Below are 10,809 nucleotides of genomic sequence, written 5' to 3'. Positions count from 1 at the left end.
TTATTTTGTTTGAGATTATTTTTCTAGTCCCATAGGGAAGTTACTCATTTTTACACACTGTACAAAGTCCACCTTTATGGTCATTTTCTCTCAAGTCATCTCATTATTGAAAGATGGTGGTTTGTTTCACATTGGAAAATTCCTTCTCCAAATATTTTGAACACTGACTGTTACAGCAAACCCTGATGCCTACTGGTTCACTCAGAAGGAACTTACAGACTCACTGTGGTGGTCTTGGCCCTGTCTTTTTCCCTACATCAATTTTGTCTTCAGGCTGACTAGTCCTGTAGTGGCAAATCTGCTAGCAGGAATCAGAGATGTATGTTTTTTCAATCACATTGAAAGGAAAAAATAATTATCACCAAGTCCAAATATTAAACAGAAGCCCCGAACCTCACCGCCTGTACACCTTAAGAATACCTGTTATCCCTGAACCAACCAAACAGTACGGGTGTTCTACACACCGTAGAAGAGGAAGAGTAGAAGTTAAGGCACCCCAAGGTCTCCGGTAGTCATCCTCTTTTAGTTGCCACTTCTTTACCTAAAAGAATCAGCTACCATTTACTTGATCCACACCGTGTGCTGCCTCTTTGCATCCTTTGGGTCATTTCAAACTACAGGGAACTGAGTTCTCTTTCCAGGTGACCTTAGTTAAAGGGAATGTATGGGAAACAACAGTGGAAGGTCAGGTGACAGCAAATTCTTCAGCAGGGAAGCAGGCAGGCTCCTAGGGGTACCGAAGGGCCCGTCAGGGCACAGCAGCAGCTCTGGTGACTCCACAGCAAATCTTAGCCTGGGAAGCGGGGGTCCTCGGCTTCCTTCTGGTAATCTTCCCGCGCACGACCCCATCCCCAATATAAGGGAGTCACAGGACTCCAACGCACCGAGTTCGAGACCCGCGGGCCCAGGGCCGGCGGCGGCGGGTGGAGCGCGCACCCGACGGCACTTAGGTTTCATGGGCGAAGCTGGCCCCAGGCCAGGCCGGGGAGCGGCGCGAACAGCCTCCCCGCCTGAGAGGCGGAAGCGGAAGCACCCAAGAGCTGTCGCCATGGAGACGCAGGAGGCGGGGCCGCCCCAAAGAGCGCAACCTTTGACCCGCAGTCGAGGCGACGTCAGAGGCGGCCGCAGTCGGAAGCCCTGCGGCGGTGGCTGTGGTGCGGGTCCGCGGCGGTGTGACGGCGATGGAGGTAACACGCCCGGGGCTGCCTGGCAGGGTCCATCCTCTCGGCGCCCAGCCTCCGCACCGTGACTGGGGACGAGGGTGGGACCCCGGGAGGGCTCTGCAGCCGCCTGGGTTCCGAACCTCGCGTCCCGCGCCGCCGCCTTCGCAGACTGTCCCGGGCTGCCTGTCCCTGAGAGCCCGCCGTGTGCGGTTCCCTACCGCGGCGACCGCCCCAGCGCCCCGCTCTTCCCGTCCCCGAGGGCTGCTCCTCGCGCCCGGGTTCCCGACCTGTGGGGTCCACGCGTTACGCCTGGGGTTAGCAAGAGTCCTTTTGACACCTGGGTTTGATTTTATTTTGTAGGATCCTGTTCAAGATGGGGTGGCCTCCCCAGCCACCCCCGGGACCGGGAAGTCTAAGGTGAAGAGAATGCTTGACCTGCAGGCTCCCTCAAGAGTGGAAGTGTGATGAACTAGAAAAACTTGGACGTGGGGAGAGGGCGGCCTATTTAAAAGAAAGAACCTTCAAGGGATTTCAGTCTTAATTGACATTCACCCATCTATTTTCTGCTTCTCTCTTTCCTCCCCTTCTCCCCCTAACTTTAATTTCCTGATGCAGAAACCCGTCCTTGTTTACTTCCTGCTCCTGGTGTGCACTGCTAAGAGAGCCTGCAATTTTTCAGACATTAAATAAAGCAGTCTGATTTATGAAGATTTCTATAGTGGTTCAGTGGAAAAAGCAGTGACTTAGGGTAGGAAACAAGGGGCTCTGGTTCCTACGTTGTGAAAAGAGAGTTGAATTAGCTCATTTTTATGGTCCCGTATAATATTTAACATTCAGTGATTTCAAATGATAGTGGTTTTTTGCCAAGATTTATTGTTTGCACGCCAAGTTTCAGGCCCTTGCCTAAGCACTGGGTTTCTTTATTTAAGCTTCATGGTACCCATGAGATAGTACTGTTGTTATTCTTGTTTTACAGATGAGAAAACTGAATCCACAGGGGTTAAGTAATTTTCAAAAGTGGTAAAAACCTAATATTTTTAGTTAAAGCTGAAGTTTCCTGATGCATCTTGTTGCTGTAATTATAAATTTTCATGTGACCAGACTTCTTTCGGCTTGGCATAGACTTTTTCAACTCTTTAAGGAATTTTAAGTAGTATTAGTTCCAACCCCTAATTGTACAATTTGAGAAATCAAAACCTAGAAAAGTGACCTTTTGCACTAGTAGTAGTTCCAACCCTTAATTGTACAATTTAAGAAATCAAAACCTAGAAAAGTGACCTTCTGTCACAAAAGTCTAAGAGGTTATGTGCTTTTCCTGCTAATAACTAATGATTCTTGAGTTGAAGTTGCATTTGCTAATTTAAAATATATGGAACAAAGTATGGTGTTTGGTTGGCTTAAAGGTTAAACATGCAGTAGAATGTTTTTATTTTTAAGCAGACAATATGTTTCTTTTTTGTGACATACTGGAAATGTAAGTGATAACAAGTTGGTTACATCTTTCAGCTGGAAACATTGCCCAAGGAAGATCTCATCAAGTTTGCCAAGAAGCAAATGATGCTATTACAGAAAGCTAAGTCAAGATGTACAGGTATTAGGTTGAAAATATTTATCTTGGTTAAAAATGTTATCAAAGTACATTCTATTGTCATGTATAACTAATTAAAACAAATAAATATTTAAAATGTGTATATATGTGTATATATATATATATATATACACACACACACACACACACACACACGAAAAAAATGATAGTTTTTAAAATACTACATTGGCCTGTTTTTATTTTCCATGATTCCAAATGTATCTTAGTCACTGTTGTAAGAATATCACTACTTAACAACACTTACCTCTATTGTGTTGTTTTTTGTTGTTGTTGTTTTGTTATTGGGTTTCTGAATATTTCCATGTCTGAATTACAGTAACCTTTGAATTGTTAAAGTTAGGGAGTACTATTTTTAAAATTTTGTAAAGTTAAGAATTTTTTTTCTTCATGTGGATTATAGATTCTTCTGAGTTAAGTGTTTTCTAAAGAGTCAGTTGAAATGTTAGAGATACAAAGTGGTAAACCTAAAGACACAATCAGTTTCCTTAAGTAAAGTAATAAAAGATTGCCATTCCTGGGAATCTGAAGTGTATACATTTACTGGGATTGGTTGATTTTCTATTCTGTTTTCTTTTTATTCCAAAAGGAAGTTAATGCTAATACTCTTTATAAGTATAAGAAGGTGAGGTCTTGAATTTCAGATGATTTAGAAATGTTAACTTCCCAGTCTAAAAGCCAAGACTTATTTTCTATTAGAAAAGGTCAAATTATGCTTTAGAATTTGAATCTGCTTGTAATTAAGAGAGTAGTTTATTTGGAGCGATGTTCTAGGCTTTAGAGCTAGGCTTGATGAAATATTCAGGTTAACATTTTTGCTTAATATGAGGTTAGTTGTTGCTTTAAGATTATACAGTAAGAAGTATTTACAACTGAAATAATATGATGTCTAGGATTTGTTTCAAAATTATCAGGATGGCCAGGCACAGTGGTGCATGCCTGTAGTCCCAGCTACTCTGGAGGCTCACAAGGGAGAATCACTTGAACACAGGAGTTTGAGACCAACCTGGGCAACATAGTGAGACCCTGTCTCAAATTTTATAATAATAATAATAGTAACAACAACAATAGGTAAGAGGGGAAGAAGGAAGTGAGTACTATTAGGAAGGAAACAAAATTGTGTGATAATCACTAAAGCAGGATGATGGGTACATAAAGGTTAATCATACTATTTTCTCTACTTTTTTATCTTAAGTTATCCATATTAAAGGAAAAGAAAAGGTGATGTTATTATGTGAGTCAATATTCCTCAGTGTCTGCTTCTTAAATATATTTAAATTTATAGGTTTTGGAGTTTTTGTTTTTTTGTTTTTTTTTTTAAAGAATGTAGTTATCAGTTTAGTGATTATTTTCTGAAGGAAATGTTTTTAACTTATTTAGAATTGGAAAAAGAAATTGAAGAATTCAAATCAAACCTGTTGATGGAGGAACTGATGATATTATTAAGGTAATGAAAGAATTGTGAATATTGCTTCCATTTTTTTATTTACTGAGAGGAAATGTCATATGATAAATATAATGTCCTTGAGGGCTGTCAGTTCCATAGAGACTGGCATTCTGTCTACCACTTCCTCTCTGGACTTGTTTAAGTTTTTCCACTCTAGTTAACTATTTAAAAAAAAAAAAAAACACCACCAATAAGGCTAATGACCTCTAGATCTTTTTCTATCTGAAATGAATATTTTCTCTCCTCTTGTTACCACATACTTCTCAATTTTACCTCAGTCTTTGCTCCATTCTTCCTGCCCTCTCAAAAAACCTGGCCATGCTCACAACTTCATTGTTCTGAAGATGTATGTAATCTGTATGTGGAACTACATCAGTAGTTGTTGACACTGACCCACATCTGACAGTTTAGATCTAGCTCCCTGGGGAAAAATTCCTCACATATTTTACTTGTCCTTCTTAAGTGCAGCATTTCCAAATCCCCTCCTCTGGGTAGGTCAGCAGCACCACTGGGCTTTATGCTTTTTGGCTTATGCTTTAATTCTCCTAGTTCCTGTATCTTCCGTGTGTATCAGTCACAGGAGACTTGTAGCTACTTCATTTTATCACTCCAGTGTTTCTGCTTTCTCTCCATTTGCATGGCTCTCTCCTGCCTTCTGTCTTTATGTGCTTGTTTGGTCTGCTTGTTTTCTAGGTCCGCTACAAATTTTTCCTGGAACTGTTTATCCTCTGAACTTCTACACTGCTTTCCTCCATCAGGCCCCTGTTTGCTAGGGTCTCTCATCATTCATTTTCTCAGTTAACCATCTTATTTTGGTAGGTCACATCCTTCTATAGCTTCCTAAGTTTGAATGCATGGGGTGTACATTTTTGTATTGTCTTATACTTAAAAGTGCCTTTATTCTACTCTCATATTTGATTGATAGCTATAACTTGATATAGAACTTCTAAATTTTTCTGTATCTGTTTTTGTTTCCTTAAACAGCACAGGCTGTTTTTTGTTTGTCTGTTTTTAACTAATATTGTTTCAAATAAGGAGCTCAGAGGGAGGCAGTCCTAGAGTTGGTTTAGTCTCCCAGTGGTGTCATCAGAACAAATTCCTTCATCTCTGTGCTCCTGCATCTTTATCTTATCAACTCTGGAGACCTGGGGCTTGAGGTTTTAACTTTTATAGTGTCTATAGACAGGTAAGGAAAAAACAGTTGATCATAGAAGTTGAATGAGATAGTCTACAGAATGTGCCACAGAACTTTTTGGAATCTAGAATTATATTTTCATTCCAGTTTTCCATTTTGTCAGAAATGTCATTGACTTTTAATTTTTCCACAATTATATTGAAATTTCTATTTTGGGATTTGAATGTTTAATTTTGAAGAGCTCATTCTTGACATCTGAATATTCATACATCTTATTTAAAAATTCAATATGTTCTGTCATTCTGAGGAAATAAATTCATGGTCTCTTAAAGCTTTTGCATTTTCTGTTTCCTTCAAGTTGAAGTGTTTTTAATCACTTGTGAACCAAAATAAATCTAGGATCTTGAACATAATGTACATCTTCCTTCCTATGTAGTCCCCTCCTATTCCTATGCCAACCCCCTAGTTTCCCATATCCAAGGTAACTATTATCTAAATCCTATATTCATCATTTTTTTCCTTGTAAAAAGCTTTATTTCATACATTTTAGTTTTTAATGTCTTTAAAAGGGTGTCATATTGTTTTTGATGTATTAGGACTTTTTTTCCACTTATAATTATTTTCATAAAGCTCGTCCGTATAATTGAACATCACTGTGAATGCTATAGATTGTTGCATTGTATTAATGTAACACAGTTCATTCACGGACTACACTGTTGATTGGCATTGGAGTTTTGCCCAGGTTCATGCAGTGTAGTATTGTGCTATGAACTTTATTGTATATATCTTCTTTATGAATATGAAAAGGATTCTCATAGGTAAATGGGTGAAATTACCACATAAAAAGTTTCAAGAACGTTCAGCTTTAGGAGATTATGTCAAACAACTTTATAAAGTATTTGGAATAACTTCCACCAGCAATATACCCAGGGTGCTATAGGTCCATATCCTCTTCCTACATTTTATTTTTGCCAATTAAATAAGTATAGAATGAAAGGTCATGATAGTCCTGATTAGAATCACTTATTTTTTTAATCCAACATCCATTTTTTTAATGGACCAATGGTCTCTTTTTATTGATTTGTACAATTTATTTTTTAGTTGTCAGTGGATCTTTTATTTTATTTATTTACTTCTATGTGGTGCTGAGGATTGAACCCAGGGTTTCGCACATGCCAGGCAAGTGCTCTGCCACTGAGCCACAACCTCAGCCCCTGACTATTCCTTTTTATTAATTTTTTTTTTTTTTTTTTTTTTTTAGTTTCAGTGAACCTTTATTTTATTTATTTATGTGCGGTGCTGAGAATTGAACCCAGTGCCTCACACATACTAGGTAAGCGCTCTACAACTGAGCTACAACCCCAGCCCATATCCTGACTATACCCGATCTTTTACTTTCCCATATACATTTAGATCATAATGTCACATGCTATGAAAAACTCCATTGTGATTGATTGGAATTGCATGTAATCTATAAAGTTTTATAATTTTCCCAGTGGAAGTTCTTTATATATCTTTTGGTAAAGTTATTCCTCAACTCTATGTGCTTTGTTACCACCATAAGTGATATCTTTTTAACATTGTTTTCTAATTATTTGCTTCTGGTATCCAAAATGGAACAAACTTTGTATATTAGTCTTATATGTGGCTATTTTGTGAAACTCCCTATTGTTCCTGATTACCTGTAGATTCTTCTAGATTTTTTGTGTAAGTGCTCATATCATCTGCAAAACTTTTTTTTTTTTTTTTGATGCTGGAGACTGAGTCTAGGGCCACATGTATACATCAAGCACACACTCTACCACTGAGCTTTCCTGCAGTCTCCAGCTTTCTTTTTTGATCGTATCCTTCATAAGCTTTATTTTCCTGGCTAGGATCTTCAATGCAAGTTTTGGTTTTGCTTTGTTTGGGGTATTTTTGCTAAATTTCCCAGGCTGGCTTCAAACTCCTGACTCAAATGATCCTCCTATTTCAACCCATCCAAGTACATAAAATCTTGATTAGAAATACTAGGGAACTTAAGTGATATTTGGGATTTTTGTATCCAGATTTGTGGCAAAAATGGGTCTTTGATTATTCCTTTTTGTAAAGTATTTGATACTAGTTTCAAGTTATACTGATTTTATGGAATATCTTAGAAATTGTTCTTTTTATTTTGTCTGGACAAACTCATGAAATTGGGATAATCTATTTGATTTTTTTTTTTTTTTTTTTTTCCCCAGTACTGGGAATCAAACTCATGATCTCACACATGCTAAGAAAGCACTCTTACCACTGAGCCACATCCCCAGCCCTGGGATAATCTGTTTTTTGAAAATTTGATAAAAATTCACCTATAAAGCCATCTGTTCCTCTTATATTCTTCTCTCTCTCTCTCTAATTCTGTCTGTCTGTCTCTCTCTCTCTCTCTCTCTCTCTCTCTTTCTCTATCTCTCCTTGTTTTTATAGTGCTAGGGATTAAACCTAAAGCCTTGTACAGGCAAGTACTCTGTGACTAAGCTACAACCCCCACATCTCCTGTTTTCTTTAGTGGACAGTTTTTAACTGCTCATTTGATTTTGAAATAATTACACTATTATGCCTCTTAATATTTTTTTCTTAAGCCAGTAATGCTGTATTTTTCTAGGAACTTTTATTCATTTCACTTGAGCTTTCAATAATATTGACCAATAATTAATTGTTCATAATATTCTGTTTAACTTTTTAAACTCTGATTTCATTTATAATATTGTTTGTGACTTCTGTCTTATCTTGATCAATCTTACCAAAGGTTATCTATTTTGTTAGCTTTTCTCAACTAACTTTTCCTTCTTGATCTGTTTTCCATTTCATTAACTTCCTCTCCCACTCATTTTCCACTGAGAATAAACATGTTTCTGAGGAAGGAGAAACATTGGTTATTTATTGCCTATTATTCTGGCTCTTCCTTATTCAGATTGTTGACCAATTCCCAATTTTTGAGCCCTACATGTTACGCTTAACTTTAACATTACATATTATCTTCAATTGGTTGTTTTGGGGTGTTTTGTTGTGGTGGTGGTTTTTCTGTTTATTTTTCTTTTTGACATTCTGGAGATTGAACCTAGGACCAGTTTCTCCTATGTGCTTGCTTGATGTTATAGCTTTTTTTTTTTTCTTTCTAATTCAGTTAATTCTCCTTCACTTTGAGTGTGTTAAATTTTTGGAAATTCATATTCTTACGTCTTTTCCCCTTTTATCTTTGTTCTTTTGTATATGCCTTTTGGAATCTTTTATTTTTCCTTTTAACACGGATTGGAAAAGATGACATAACTATGCCTGTAGTCAGTCTATCATTTTTTTAACTTCTTTATTTATTTATTTATTTATTTTAATTACAGATGGACACAATACCTTTATTTTACTTATTTATTTTTATGTGGTGCTAAGGATCAAAACTCAGTGCCTCACATATGCTAGGCAAGACAGCCTAGTACACCATTTTTTTAACCTAAGGCAAACAAATCTTCCTATTCCAAAACAGGCATTGACTGAACGTCTTGATACTATTCTTCTGGATAAAGCAGAGACTGAACAACAGTGTCTTTCTCTGAAGAAAGAAAATATCAAAATGAAACAAGAGGTTGAGGTAAGACAATATTTAATGTTCTTTTATTTTTTATAAACTTACACAGTACAGTCATGAATTTTTTAGCTAACTAAGCCCTTTAAAAGCATCTGATTGCTAGATTTGGTGGCATATGCCTGTAATCCCAGCCATTCAAGAGCCTGAGGCAGGAGGATCGAAAGTTCAAAGCCAGCCTCAGCAATTTAGCAAGGCCCTAAGCAACTTAGGGAGACCCTTTCTCAAAATAAAAAATGACTGGGGGTGTTGCTCATTGGTTAAGTGCCCCTGGGTTCAATCCCTGATACAAAAAAAAAAAAAAGGAAAAGGAAAAAACAAATTAATCCAGTTTTAATATTTTGTGAAGAAAGGAACAATAATTAAGATAAAAATAATTAAGTGCCGTCACTCAGTTGTACAAAACCAGAGCTAACATTTACTTGCTATATTGTTTAATCTTCCTTAACACTTATAATGTCATTCTTTCATAAAAGTGAAAATAAGTTAATTTTTCATACAACTCTAAATACTGTTATGTATTCAGTTCCAGTATTTTTAGTATCATATTTTCACTTTCTTGCCTGTTAGCTCTGGGCTTATTTTCTCCAAAAAGTCTTGTATTAATCTACTCAGGAGTTGAAATTCTATACCTTATTCAACTTATATTATTTGTCACCTTTTAAAAGAAAATTAAATTCAGAGATTTACTAGTTGTTAGATACTACTTTAATAGTTTTAATATTGCTGATCTGTGTTGTTCTACTTAATGTAGATAGAGCCTAAAGAAAATTCTTGGAATCGCAGTATCATATTTCTCTTCATTTACTTTGCTCTATTAACCAGTGTCAGTATCTTTCTTGAGGGCAGAAGTTTCTTTTGTCTTATTTGCTTTATTTGTGTTTATTTTCATAATAGGATTCTGTAACTAAGATGGAAGATTTGCACAAGGAGTTAGAACAATCACATCAAAACTATGTGAAAGAAATTGAAGATTTGAAAAATGAATTGATGGTAGTACATTCCAGACATGGTGAAGATAAAGCTGGCTTACAAAGAAACTGGAAGAAGCAATGAACAAACAATTAGAGCTCTCAGAACAGCTCAAATTAACAGTGACTCTGAAAATACTGTTAAAATATTACAAGAAGAGATTCAGAAAATTAAGTCAGACTTTGAGGAGCAAATTTCATATCTGCAGAAGCAGTTGGAAGCTACCACTGATGAAAAGAAGCAAGAGATTACTCATTTCCAAAAAGTCATTGAAGAAAATTCTCAGCATTACCAAAAAGATATTAATAGTTTACAAGAAGAACTTTTGCTGTTGAAAGCTACACACAAAGAAGAAGTGAGAGAACTGATGTGCCAAATTGAAACATCTGCTAAAGAACATAAAGTAGAAATAAATAAGTTAAATAAACTAAATGAAGACTTGGTAAAACAATGTGAGGCAAGTGAGAAAAATAGTCAAGAGGAATGTGAATGTGAATTGGAAAACTTAGAGAAGGCCACCTCAAATGCAAACCAAGACAATCAAATGTGTTCTATGCTTTTACAAGAAGATACTTTAGTAGAACAAGTAGTAAATGAAAAAGTAAAACAATTAGAAGAGTCCTTAAAAGAACTTGAATCTCAACATAGTATCTTAAAAGATGAGGTAACTTATATGAATAAATCACATCAAGCCAGGCCTGGCGCTCGATGCTCTTGCACAGAGGACGGCACTGGGCGTCCAGCAGGAAGCAGGGTTCGTTGGCGTTGGCACTGGCCCCGAGGATCCTTTTTTTTTTTTTTTTCTAACCAGTTTTGATTTTATTTCATCATATTAACATTCAAGACCCATCAAAATGAGAAACGCACAATTTAACCATTCAATAG

The 10,809-nt window shown here is 36.8% G+C and overlaps 1 pseudogene; it reads left to right on the top strand.

Annotated features, from left to right (window-relative positions):
• Window positions 1–1,095: 1,095 nt before the first annotated feature.
• LOC124963546 (GRIP and coiled-coil domain-containing protein 2-like) lies at window positions 1,096–10,798 on the top strand (annotated as a pseudogene).
• The last annotated feature ends 11 nt before the right edge of the window (window positions 10,799–10,809 follow it).

Source organism: Sciurus carolinensis, chromosome 13 (genome assembly GCF_902686445.1).
Source record: "Sciurus carolinensis chromosome 13, mSciCar1.2, whole genome shotgun sequence".
Taxonomy (NCBI): Eukaryota; Metazoa; Chordata; class Mammalia; order Rodentia; family Sciuridae; genus Sciurus; species Sciurus carolinensis.
Note: the sequence above shows the minus strand (reverse complement) of the source record. Positions and strands in the feature narration are given on the sequence as shown.